Below are 14,205 nucleotides of genomic sequence, written 5' to 3'. Positions count from 1 at the left end.
AGTCATCCAAGTGAACTCAACCTTTTCTCCCAGGTTTTCTTCGGAAGTAGGCACACCTACCTGATGGTCAGTTCAGCTTACCTTTTCTGGGCCCCAGAGACCTCCGAGTTCCCTCGAACAGGTCCTTTGAGGCCCATGCAGACAATCACAGATCGCCATGTTAGCATGAAGGATATTTGCTATGTCTGGTCACTAGAGAAGCCTGGTGATACAATGGCTTAAGCATTGAGTTGCTCATAGAAAGGGTATAAACCCACCAGCATCTCCATGGGAGAAAGATAAGGCAGGGTGCTTTTCTTAAGATGTGCAGTCTTAGAAATCTCATGGGGCAGTTCTACGCCATTTGAGAGGTTCACTATAAGTCAGAATAACCTCCATGACAGTAGATTTGTTTGATTTTTGGTGGTCACTGGTGAGGGTGCAAACTAGTGCTTATAAACACATAACATAGGACTAATAGTTTCCATGTGCTTGTGTATCTTAGAAGGAGAGATACTGATTATCTGGTTAATGCATGCCTCAGCTCTTCCGAGACCACACAAACCACATATCAGCAGATAGCATACCCTCTGATTCCCTATTTTAAATTAAGTGCACTTATCTCCACTGCTGTGCACAAGCTCCAAGTAGCACATCTGTTGCTATGGAGTAGAACCCAACTCCTAGCAATCATATGTGGCAGAGGATTACTGCCTCTAGGTTTTTCAGGCTGTGATCTCTGTGAGCTGCCATCTCTTTGACCCGTGGAGAAGCTGGTAAGTTCAAACCATTGAGTTTTCATTGACCAAAGCACTGTATCACTAGAGTTCCTTCCCTGGCAAAAAGTAGATACTAAAATAACTGTTGAAACAATAGATCAATGTCTAATTAAGCAGATAATGTATCATCCTAAGTCTCCACTTAGTACTGCATATTTAAGATTAAAATTCTATCCTACAGTGATAATTAAAGGTATATAAAAATAAACATTTAAATACTACAGGTAAATTCTAGAAACCCATTTATTGAAAGAGTATACACTCATTGTGTTAGGCTAGGTTGACTAGGGAAACAAATCCAGAGACACTCGTATATGTGTAAGAAAGAGCTTTATATCAAGAAGAAATTGTATATCAAGGAAACATCCCAGCCAAGTCCAACTCAACTCCCTAAGTCTGATATGAGTCCCCAAGACCCTCTTCAGACTCATGAAGCCTCATACAATAACGCAGACTGCAGGAAGGTCACAGGCCGGTGGGTGCAAAGTCCCATGGATCAAATGGCCCTTGAAGAATATCCATGGCTCTGGCAGCAACCAGGTTCAGCCAGAAAGAAAGTGAAGCGAAGATTTCCAGGGTCCTCCTTATGAGAAGGCCATGCCCACAGGAGGACCCATCAGGCTGTGACCTGATTGACAGGTTGAATACTACCCCACCACTTTTATCTTCAAGGTGACATGAACTTAGGTAACTACCACATGCATCTACTCCTGAACCAAACTGCTGCTGTCAAATCAATGTCAACCCATGGAGACCCCTTAGGTTACAGACTAGAACTGCTCCATAGGATTTTCTTGACTAGCCTTCACAGAAGCAGATACTGGTTTTCCTTCTGTGGAGCCTCTGCTGTTGCTGTTCTTGTTAAATGTCATCCAGTCAGTTCTGACTCATAGCAACCCGATGTACAACAAAAAAAACAACACCCAATCCTGAGCCATCTTCACAATTACTATAATGGTTAAGTCCAGTGTGGCAGTGCAGAATTCAATACATTTTACCCAGGGTCTTCCTCATTTTCCCTGGTGACCTATTTTACCAAGTATAAGGTCCTTTTACAGAGAATGGTCTTCTCTAATAACATGTCCAAAGTATGAGAGATGAAGTCTTCCCATTCTCCTTTCTAGGGAACATTAAGATTGCATTTCTTCTAAGGCAGATCTGTTTGTTATTCTGACAATACACAGTATTTTCAATATTCTTCATCAATGCCCTAACTCAAATGCATCAGTTCTTCTTTGGGCTTCCTTATTCAATGTCTAACTTTCAGGTGCATATGAGGCAGCTAAAAATGTCATGCTTGGCACAGGAGCAGCTGAGGCCTCAAATTGATATCCTTTCTCTTCGGCACATTGCAGAGGTTTTGGGCAGCATAGCAATATATCCTTTGATTTCTTGACAGCTGCTTGAATCAGTATTGATTGTGAATCCAAACAAGATGAAATCCTTGACAACTTCAATCTTTTATCCATTTATCATAATGTTGTCTATTACTCAAGTTTTGAAGATTTTGGTTTGATTTACATTGAATTGCACTCTTTTAGCAACATTACTATAAATATTAATACAATGAGTTGAAGATTAAAGATGTCCTCGATGACCAACATTTTCCAAGATATTCTAGCACTCCGTGTTTCCTATTCTTTTCTTTTTGAGTCCCAATAAAAAGATTTATTAATTTTAAAAAAAGAATGGCACTGCATCTAATGGGCTTCCTCCTCCAAACCCATAGCTCCAGCGTCATCCTGAGAAGCACATCAGACAAATCGCAGAAGAACATTTCAACCCACAGTAACCCCATGTGACAGAATAGAGCTGCCCCCATAGGGTTCCCAAGGGTGCCACCTTTATAGAAATAGATCATCAACTCTTTCTCTTACAGAGTCACTGGATAGATTTGAACAGCCAGCCTTTGGTGAGCAGCAGAGCACTGAACCATTGTGACCCCTAATCAAATCTGAATGGTGTCATTTCAAAGAGGAGAAGCACCCCAGAGAGAAAGACAATGTGAAGATATTGAGTGACACTGTAAGCTCAAGCCAAGGAATACCTGGGCTGCCAGAAGCTCAGAGAGGCAAGAAAAAGATCTCCTTTCAGGGCCTTCCAAGAGAACTAGGCTCTTCTCACACTCTAAATCTAGACCTCAGACAATAAACTTCAAAAACTGACACAATAAACTTTCCGTTGGTGAAACAATCTGTCATCTGGACAGGGCTCAGCAGGGATGGTTCATCTGTGCTTCCTTTGCTGTCCTCTGGGTCACCTCTAACTTCCCCAATGGAGGAAGCTTTCCTACCGTGGCATACCAGCTTTCTAGATTCCCTCTGTGATAAGTTAGGGAATAAAGTCCTCGTCCTCGTTCCCTCCGTGTTAGTTTCCCACAAGATTCCATGGAGAACCTTGGCACTGCATGAAGTCAGAGAGATTCTGCCCAGCCTCTAACTCTCCAGCTGTCCACTCTTCCAGTTTCAGTCACGTAGCCTGATCCCTTCAACACCTCGTGATCACACAGGCTGGTGTGCTTCTTCCATGTGGGCTTTGATGCTTCTCAGCTAGATGGCCGCTTGTTTACCTTCAAGCCTTTAAGACCCCAGACACTATATCTTTTGATAGCTGGGCACCATCAGCTTTCTTCACCACATTTGCTTAATCACCCGCTTTGTCTTCAACGATTATATCAGGAAGGTGAGCATCATGGAATGCCAGTTTAATAGAACAAAGTATTCTTGCATTGAGGGAGTCCTTGAGTACAGGTCCAATGTCCATCTGCTGTCTTAATACTAAACCTCCTGGAGGGTCATGATCTCACCAGCCAGATCTGCTCACAGCATGTCCAGAGAGGGCAGGAGGATCTCCGTGTTTCCTATTCTTACCTTTAATATCTTCCCTCGAATCTTTTCTGCCATCTGCTATAATATCTCATAGAAATTCATGAAATTTTAAGGAAATGTCTCAAATACAGTATAGAATCAGAAATTAAATATGTCAAATAGTCAAAGCAGGTCTTCTTATTTCCACCAAGGCTCAATCAGACAACAGAGGTCACAAGACAAGGGAGGCTTTGGTGTAGTTGTGGTTTCTAATCTTTCAACAGACCATACTCCCAAGGAAAACAAAGGATAGTGACTTAAGTCACACCCTCTAATAAAGTAGAACCGAATGACATATCTCATCTTAATCCTGTTGCAGAGAACTCACTCCAAAAGGGGATTATATAAACATGGGCACAAACCAAAAACCATACTCACTGCCATATAGTCAATGGCATCTCATAGTGACCCCACAGGACAAGGCAGAACTGCCTTTTTGAATTTCCATAACTGTTAACAGGAGTAGAAAGCCCCTTTTTTCTCCCCAGGTAAGATTGATGGTTTTGAACTGCTGACCTACCCTCCTGCAGCCCCATGTCTAACCACTATACCATCAGAGCTCCATAACCACGGGCAAGAAGCTAGGATTTATAACACATTACAAGAGGGGTTATGGCAAACGAGATTATGGCTAGAGAAGTCATATTAAGTAATTGATTACATCTTATCGCACGGCTGCCATCCTTGATTTTTATGAGCAAAATTCCTCAAGTCCTCCAGTTTGCAGTAAGCAAAGTAGTGTCATTTACATATCTAAGGTTGTTAATATGGCTTGCTCCAATCCTGATTCAGCGTTTTTCTTCATGTAGTCCAGTTTCTCAGATAATTGAATCAGCATACAGATTGAAGTAAAATGATGAAATGATATATACATTCCTGATTTAATAGCATGTAGTATTTCCTTGTTATGTTCAAAAGACTGCCTTTTGTTCTATGCACAGATTTGGCATGAGCACAATGAAGTGCTCCAAAGCTCCTACTCTTTTCTGTTTTCACAGTTTGTCAGGTCACATAGTTCAATGCCTTTGCACAGGAAAAAAAGTCACAAGTAAACCTGTCTGATATCCTTTTATTTCCATCAAGATCCAGCTGTCAATAATGCTATTCATCCTACCACTTGTTCTTCTGAATCTGGCATGAGTTTCTAGCAGCTTCCTTACATGTGATATTAATGATATTGTCAGATGAGTTCTGCATTCTGTTGGGTAACGATTATTTGGAAATGGCACAGATTTAGCTCTTTTTCTTCCAATTGGTTGGCCACTTTATAGTCCACTTTACAGAGAGGAAACCAATGTCCAGAGAGCTATTTGGAACTTACCCTGAGTCTTACAATTGCAATGGCACCTGAGTCCACATTTCTGTAAACTCTCATACCTCTTTGACGTTAGACCTCTTTCACCCAAAAGTGAGATATATAGAAAAGTATTATGTTTAAAATTCATCATGAAAGATACAAACCTTATATTTATATGAAAATAAATGAAATTGCTCTCAACCAGTATGGAGAATACCAATATCCTTCCCAGAGATTAAAAGTCCAACCTTAACAAAAACCAGATCAGGAAGATATACTATTGTTTATGAAACATGGTTTTTGATTGACTTGATTGGCTTCCAGAGAAATAAAGAGCATTGTTTTAAATCCACATTAAAAGATCGTGTAAGGGTTTTCTTCTTTGCTCTTCTTCTAGCTCTTCTCTATTTCCTACCACAGCCAAACCAGATTTAGTTCTCCTTTTTAGTTGCTTTCTTTTCTTTCTTTCTTTTTTCGTGTTTCTTTGTTACTGTTTTCACCTTTGTTTACTCTGTGCATTTTAGTTGTGTGTAGGTGAATGGGTATCAGTTTGCTTGGCATTATTGCCCCAGTCTGTGTCTTCCTCGTTCTCTCATTTTCCTCTCCTTTCACTCTCTTTCCTGTCATAAGCCACTAGTGGCCTGCAGGTTACTCCCCTCTGCCAAGGGTAACCCTGAAGGCCCTACTGGAGGAGCTCCCACCCGCATCTATTGGCCTGGCAAGCAGTTGGGGAATTCATGCCAATCCTCTTCCACACACCAAACATCAAGGGGGTGCTCCCATACAAAAAGCAGGGGCATCCCCAATCTAAATCCTGAAGGCCTACGAGTGACTGAGGGAAATGCCTGACCACTTGTGGGGCTCCAAGCTACTGCGGGAACAACCACTCAACTTCCAAGTAGATCTCTCTGCCTACAGTAATTGTCCTACCAACTACAGAGCTCTACACCAAGGAGGGTATACCCGCACAACCTTCTCAGCACTACAGTTGCAGAGAAAAATACCACAGGTGCTCCAAGAACTGTGAAGCCTACTTAGAGATAGGCCAGAAAAGCAACACCCTCATGGGCCCACAACAACCCGACCAGTGTAACATGAGAGGAATATCCAACCCACATTCCAAGTAATGGAATTCTGGACGGCTGGAATAAGAGTGAAACCACAGGAAGATGTGGCAATAGCCTGACCCCTCAGAACAGCTACCGGCAGGTACTTCATAGAAGTACTTATACAACTCCCCCGAGAGAGCCCAGGGCTCTTTCACTCAGGAAGATGGCTCCAGGCTCCTCTAAAACAACATGTAAACAGCAACCAGTTCTAACAGCTTCAACTAAAAAGCAGGAAAAACAGAAGACAATGCTGGAAGAAGTCATGAACCTAATGATGGGCATAGAAGAAGCACATATTAACCTGACACAAAAAAGATATTTTCAAAATGCTGCTTGAAGTTATAAAGCATATGAGGGAAGCAATGCAGAAAAAAATTAAATGATAGAGGAGATAAAGGCAACTCACCAAAGGGAAATACAAGTGTTAGGGATGAAATAACAAAATCCAGTGACAAATTGACAGACCTTGCAAATAGGCTTGAGGGGCCAGAGAATCGCACCAGCGACCTAGAGGATAACCAAGCAGACCTCAGCAAACAGGAAAAGCAGTTAAGTAAGAGAATCAAAGAAGCTGAAGAAAACTTGAGAGCCATGTCTGATGCTATGAAAAGAAACAATATTAGAATAATTGGACCACTGTAACAGGACACAACAAAGAAGTCAACATCGAAAATACCAAGGGGAACTCTTAGAGGAAAACTTCCCCAGCTTAATAAATGAACATCAGGCAACCATTCGAGAGGCTGAAATAATACAAGCCAGACTGAATCCCAAGAAGAAGTCACCAAGACACATAATTGTCAAATTATCCAACTATGAAGAAAAGGAGGAGATCATAAAAGCAGCTAGGGAAAAATCAGTCACGTATAAAGATACCCCAATAAGAGTATGTTCAGCTCCGGATAGGGAAAGATATGACAAAATAACAATGTATAAATTACCAAGGGCACATGAGGGAGGGGGGAGTGGTGAGGGAGGGAGAAAAAAAAAGAGGACCTGATGCAAAGGGCTTAAGTGGAGAGCAAATGCTTTGAGAATGATTTGGGCAGGGAATGTGCGGATGTGCTTTATACAATTGATTTATGTATATGTATGGATTGTGATAAGAGTTGTATGAGTCCCTAATAAAATGTAAAGGAAAAAAAAAGAAAATGATTAGGGCAAAGAATGTACAGATGTGCTTTATACAATTGATGTATGTATATGTGTGGATTGTGATAAGAGTTGTATGAGCCCCTAATAAAATGTTAAAAAAAGAGTATGTTCAGATCTATCAGCAGAAATGATGAAAAGGAGGAGGGAATGGAGTAACATATTTTAAAAATTGAAGGAAAACAATGCAAACCTAAGAATACTTTACCCAGTCAAATTATCTATTAAGATAGATGGAGAAGTAAGAGTCTTCCCAGACAGAGACAAACTCAAAGAATACATAAAAAGAAACCCAGTCATACAAAAGATCCTTGCCGATCCAGTATGGGCAGAAGATCAACACTCACCAAGAGCAAATAAGAGATCATCACATAGAACAACTCCACCCATAGGGTGACAAAGAGGAAACAGCCCCCAGGATAGCATCAGCACAATAGTAGAAAGAAGGCAAACATAGACCACACACAAAAAACAAGCGGATAAGATAGATATATAGGAAAATATCCAACACAAAAGGTACAAGAAGACATCACAGAGTCCACAGATGGATATAATAACACTGAATATCAATGGCCTGAACTCAGGCATTAAAAGGCAGAGGCTAACAGACTGCACCAGGAAACATTACATTGATCTGCTCCCTCTAGGAGACTCATCAAAGGCTTGCAGATAAAAAAAAGGTTGAGAATTAAAGCCTGGAGAAAATATAACAAGCAAACAGTAATGCAATAAAAACAGGAGTAGCAATCGTAAAATTGACCAAATTGACCTCAATATACAGGCCATAACAAGAGATAAGGAGGAGCACTATATAATGCTCAGTGGAAAAATAGACCAAGAAACCATGAGCATAATAAACATATATTCACCTAACAAGAGACCTGCACAATTCATAAATGAAACACTCCAAAGGATGAAAAAAGAGATCACAGGCTCAACAATTATAGTTGGTGACTTCAATACATCACTCTGAAAAAAGATAGATCATTGGGAAAGAAGCTCAATAAGGAGGCTACAGATCTAAGCAGCACATTGGACTACTTGACTTGATAGACATTTTCAGAGCTTTCCACCCACATGCAAAATAAATTCACATTCTTTTCAAATCCACACGGCACATATTTGAAAATAGACCAAATGCTGGGACACAAGTTGATCTTGAGTAAATTCAAGCACATAGAGGTTATACAGACATCTCTCTTTGATCATTGCACCATAAAGCTGGAAATTAGCAGGACAGTGAAGGAAGCAAGGGCAAACAATTGGAAGATGAACAATTTGCTGTTGCAAAAGGAGTGCGTATTGACCCAGATCAGAGATGAAATCAGGAAGTTTCTAGAAACCAATGAGAATGAAAATATGACGTATCAAAACCTGTGGGATTCAGCGAAGGCATTTATCAGAGGAAGAATGATAGCAATAAATGAACACATTAAAAAAGAAGAGAGTCTCGAGGATGATATGCTGACACAAAACTTACACCAATTAGAGCAGAGTCAACAGAACAACCCCATAATAGCAAGAGGATAGATATAATAAAAATCAGAGCCGAGATACAGGAGAGGGAAAACAAGAAAACTATGGAAAAAATTAATGCCGCTAAAAGTTTGCTCTATGAAAGAATTAACAGAATTGATAGACCTGTGGCAAACCTAACCAAAGAAAGGAAACAACAAACTGTATTTGCAAGGATGAGGGATGAATCGGGGGACATTACAACGGACCTAGTGAAATCAAAAGGATAATTACACACTACTATGAAGGTCTACATTCTAACAAATTCAACAATTTGGAAGACATGGAAAAATATTTGGAAACACAATCCCTCCCTAGACTATCCCAGATGGATGTCAACAGCCTCAACAGACCCATAACAATGGAAGAAATAGACAATGTAATCAGGGGATTACCAATAAAGAAATCCCCGGGTCCAGATGGCTTCACAGGAGAATTCTACCAAGCATTCAGGGAAGAACTGACACCAATCCTATACAAACTCTTCGAGAACATAGAAAAAGACGGAAAACTCCCAAACTCTTTCTATGAAGCTAGTATAAGTCTGACACCTGAAGTGGGCAAAGATGCCCCAAGAATGGAGAACTATAGACCAATATCCCTAATGAAGATCGATGCAAAAATCCTTAACAAAATACTGGCCAATAGAATACAAAAGCATATTAAAAAATAATTCACCGTGACCAAGTGGATGCAGGGATGGTTCCACATGTGAAAGACAATGATCATTATTTGCCACATTGGCAGGAAAAATTATAAGAACCACATGATAATATCGATAGATGTGGAAAAAGCATTCGACAACATTCAACACGCATTCCTGCTTAAGACACTCAAGAAGATAGAAATAGAAGGAAAAGGCCTTAATATTATACAAGCCATGTATGAAAACCAAATAGCCAACGTGGTAGTTAATGGAGAAAAGATGAAAACAATTCCACAGAAAAAGGGAACCAGACAAAGATGCCCTTTGTCCCCACTCCTATTTAACATCATACTGGAAGTCATAACTAACAACATAAGACAAAGGAAAGATATAAAAGGTATTTAGCTGGGAAAGGAAAAGGAGAAATTATCATTATTTGCAGAGAATATGATTCTATATATTGAAGATCCCTTAAATCCACAAGCGGAGTGTTGGAAGCAATAGAGGTATATGGCAGAGTGGCAGAATACAAAATCAACAAACAGAAATCGATTGGACTGCTCTACACATCTGACAAGACCACAGAAGAGACGATTAAAAAGGTATTACCCTTTACAATAGCCACATTACAATAGCCACAAATTGAAAAACCTAGGGATAAAACTGACTAAAAAAACAAAAGATTTGTATGAGGAAAATTATAAAACATTACTTCAAGAAATCAAGAGTGATATCAACCAATGGAAGAATATCCCGTGCCCGTACATCGGGAGACTGAATGTAGTCAAGATGTCAGTTCTGCCCAAGGCACTCTATAAGTTCAATGCTATCCTGATATGAATCCAACATCCTTCTTCAAATAATTGGAAAAAAAGATTACCAACTTCATATGGAGAGGGAAGACGCTCAGAATTAGCAGAGAACTCCTCAAGAAGGACAAAGTGGGAAGGCTTGCTATACCGGATTTTAGTACGTGCTATACAACCACAGTAGTCAAAACAGTGTGGTAATGGCATAATGACAGATATTCAGACCAATGGAAAAAAGCTGAAGACCCAGAAATAAAAACACCAGCATACAGGCAACTGATCTTTGATAAGGGCCCAAAAATATTAAATGTGAAGCAGGTGACATCTTCAATAAATGGTGCTGGGAAAAATGGATATCTACTGCAGAAAAATGAAGCAAGACCCTTACTTCTTCACTCCATGCACAAGAATAAACTCAAGCTGGATCACAGACCTTGAGATAAAACCCCAAATAATTAGGGACATTAATGATGGAACTGGGACAAACCTGAGAACCTTGGCACAGAGAATATGTAGTCTATCAAAAATAGGGAAGGATACAAATACAGAGGAGTCACTAATAGACAAGTGGAATATACTGAAGATGAGACACCTGTGTACATCGAAAGAATTCACCAAGAGAGTAATAAGAAAGTCTACCAACTGGGAAAACATCATTAGCAATGACATATCAGACAAAGGCCTTATTACTAAAATCTACAATACTTTGAAAGCTTACAATAAGAGGAAAATCTATTGCCCACTAAGGAGGTTGGCAAAGGACCTGAACAGAAGTTTCACAGAATCTGAAATCTGAATGGCCAATAAACATATGATAAAATGTTCCCAATCATTAGTCATAAGAGAAATGCAAATCAAAACAACTATGAGATACCACCTAACACCCTCAATGATAGCCCAATTCAAAAAATCAGAAAGCAACAAGTGTGGGAGGGGTTGTGGTGAGATAGGAACTCTCATCCACTGCTGGTGGACCTGCAGGTATGTACAGCCACAATGGAAATTGATTTGGCAATTTCTCAAACAGATGGAAATTGAGTTACCATGCGACCCAGCAATCCCCCTACTGGGCATATACCCAGAAGAGGCAAGAACAAAAACACGGACAGACATCTGTGCTCCAACATTCATTGCAGCACAGTTCACAATCGCAAGGAGTTGGAAACAACCCAAATTTCCATCAACAGACGAATGAATTAAAAAACTGTGGTACATACATACAATGGAGTACGATGCCTCACTAAAAATCAGTGATGAACACATGAAGCATATCGATGCATGGGAAGAACTAGAAGAAATTATGCTAAGTGAAGTAAGCCAAGCACAAAATGACAAGTATAACATGACTCCACTGAGGTAAGTTTATATATATATGAGAGAACATAAAGGTAAGAGCAAAGGGGGCACAGGGGAAAAGCTAGTATACACAAACACTCCTGGGGTGAGGTCCAGGGAGTATGGCAGGGGCCAGATCAAATCCAGGGTTATATATGGTAGCCAATAAAACGGGGGTGGAGGGAGGAAAGGGGAAAGAAAAAAAAAACATGTGTGATGAGGGAATAGGGCACTGACCAACCCCAGGGGAGGGTACAGTTTGTGTCTCCTCAGGGAAAGAGGAACCAGACATAAAGCCAGTGCCAGACAACTACAGTGTGCTGACAAGGAGGGGGGAGCCAGTGGAGAGACTTGAGGGGTCGGCCCCCATATCAGCTACATGGACAACTTCCCCTCACCCCAGGATTTACTTGAGATGACAGCACTGAAGCTGCAGCTAAGGGAGAGGGGCATGTTTGATCAGAACAAATGGGAGCAAATAAAGGGGAGCAAGAGAGAGTGGAGCACATCCTGCTCTGAACAGACAATGGACATAGTGGAAAATATGGCTGATCCCACTATGAGACACGTCACCCCTTGATGGCCCAGGGCCCTAAGGGGGACAGCACTGGAGATTCAGGGTCGGAACTGGCCCAGACTGACCCTGTGACACTGAGGCAAACCACTAAAAGCGTGCAGCAGAGCAACTGTGGGAACAGAGCAGGGAGCTCCCGAGGGAGTACAAAGGACAGACTCTGGGACCAAAGCATAGTACCCCATTGGACTTGACTGAAGGACATGCCTAGAGATCAAAAATTAAACCTTGATCTATTTACAGGTTTTTCTTTCTTTTTTTAAACATTTTATTAGGGGCTCATACAACTCTTATCACAATCTATACATACATCAATTGTATAAAGCACACCTGTACATTCTTTGCCCAAATCATTTTCAAAGCATTTGCTCTCCACATAAGCCCACTGCATCAGGTCCTCTTTTTTCCCTTCCCTCTGCGCTCCCGCCTCCTTCATGAGCCCTTGATAATTTATAAATTATTATGTTGTCATATCTTGCCCTGTCCAAAGTCTCCCTTCACCCCCTTTTCTGTTTTGCGCCCCCCAGGGAGGAGGTCACATGTAGATCCTTGTAATTGGTTCCCTCTTTCCAACCCCCTCTCCCTCTACCCTCCCGGTATCGCTACTCACACCCCTGGTCCTGAAGGTATAATCCGTCCTGAAGCCACAGGGAATCCAGGTTTCTTTCTTTTAAAATTTTGTTCTTTGAATTAATTTACTCTTCTATGAGTAATTGGTTTCCTTTTTTTGTTTTCATCGCTGTGTTCTCACTCATCACCTATCTTGCTATGACTTGATTTTTGGTGCATATTATTATCTCTACAGATCTAGCTAGATAAGATAGACTGGATGAATAATCTGGAGGAGAAAACAATTGGACCAATGGTTCCAGAGGGAGACAGGGAGAAGGGGGTAAGGAGGTGGTGCTGAACAACCCAGGGACAGGGGAGCAATAAGTGATCCAAAATCATTAGCAAGGAGGGTGTGAGAGGCCTGGTAGGGATTCATCAAGGGCAATGTAACCGAGAGAAATTACTGAAACCCAAATGAAGGTTAAGGATAATAGTGGGACAAGAGGAAAGTAAAAAGAAATAGAAGAAAGAACTAGGTGAAAAAGGGTATTTATAGAGGTCTAAAGACTGCAATGTACATATATACATATAGTTATATAAGAGTGTGGGGAAACAGATCTATGTGCATATATTTATAGGTTTAGTATTAAGGCAGCAGATGGACATTGGGCCTCCATTCAAGCACTTACTTGATGCAAGAACACATTGTTCCATTAAATTGGCATTTAGGATGCACACCTTCCCAACACGATTGCTGAAGAAAAATGTGTGCATAAGTGTGTGCAAAAATGTGTGCATACGTGGTAAAGAAAGCTGATGGTGCCCAGCTATCAAAAGATATAGCGGCTGGGGTCTGAAAGGATTGATGACAAACAAGCAGCCATCTAGCTGAGAAGCATCAAAGCCCACATGGAAGAAGCACACCAGCCTGTCTGACCACGAACTATCAAAGGGATCAGGTATCAAGCATCAAGGAACAAAAAATCATATCATTGTAAATGTGGGTGAGTGCAGAGTGGAGACTCAAAGCCCATTGGTAGCCAACTGGACACCCCCTTACTGAAGGGTTGTGGGGAGGAGATGAGCCAGTCAGGGTGCAGGGTAGCAACGACGAAACATATAACTTGCCTCTATTTCTTAACTGCTTCCTCCCCGTCCCTGCCCCCCTCCACTATCATGATCCCAATTCTACCTTACAAATCTGGCTAGACCAGAGGATGTACATTGGTACAGATAGCAACTGGAAACATAGGGAACCCAGGGCAGATGATCCCTTAGGACCAGTGGTGAGAGTGGCGATGCCTGGAGGGTGGAGATAAGGTGGAGTAGAAAGGGGGAACTGATTACTAGAATCTATGTATAGCCTCCTCCCTGGGGGATAGACAGCAGAGAAGACGGTGGGGGAGACGTCGAACAGTGTAACATATGACCAAATAATAATAATTTATGAATGATGAATGGTTCATGAGGTAGGGGGGAGTATGTAGGGGGGGGAAGAGCAGCAGATATTAAGGGCTCAAGTAGAAAGCAAATGTTTTGAGAATGATGATGGCAACAAATGTACATATGTTTTTGACACAATGGATTTATG

The sequence above is a fragment of the Tenrec ecaudatus genome, chromosome 5, assembly GCF_050624435.1.
Source record: "Tenrec ecaudatus isolate mTenEca1 chromosome 5, mTenEca1.hap1, whole genome shotgun sequence".
Taxonomy (NCBI): domain Eukaryota; kingdom Metazoa; phylum Chordata; class Mammalia; order Afrosoricida; family Tenrecidae; genus Tenrec; species Tenrec ecaudatus.
This window is presented reverse-complemented; position numbering follows the sequence as displayed.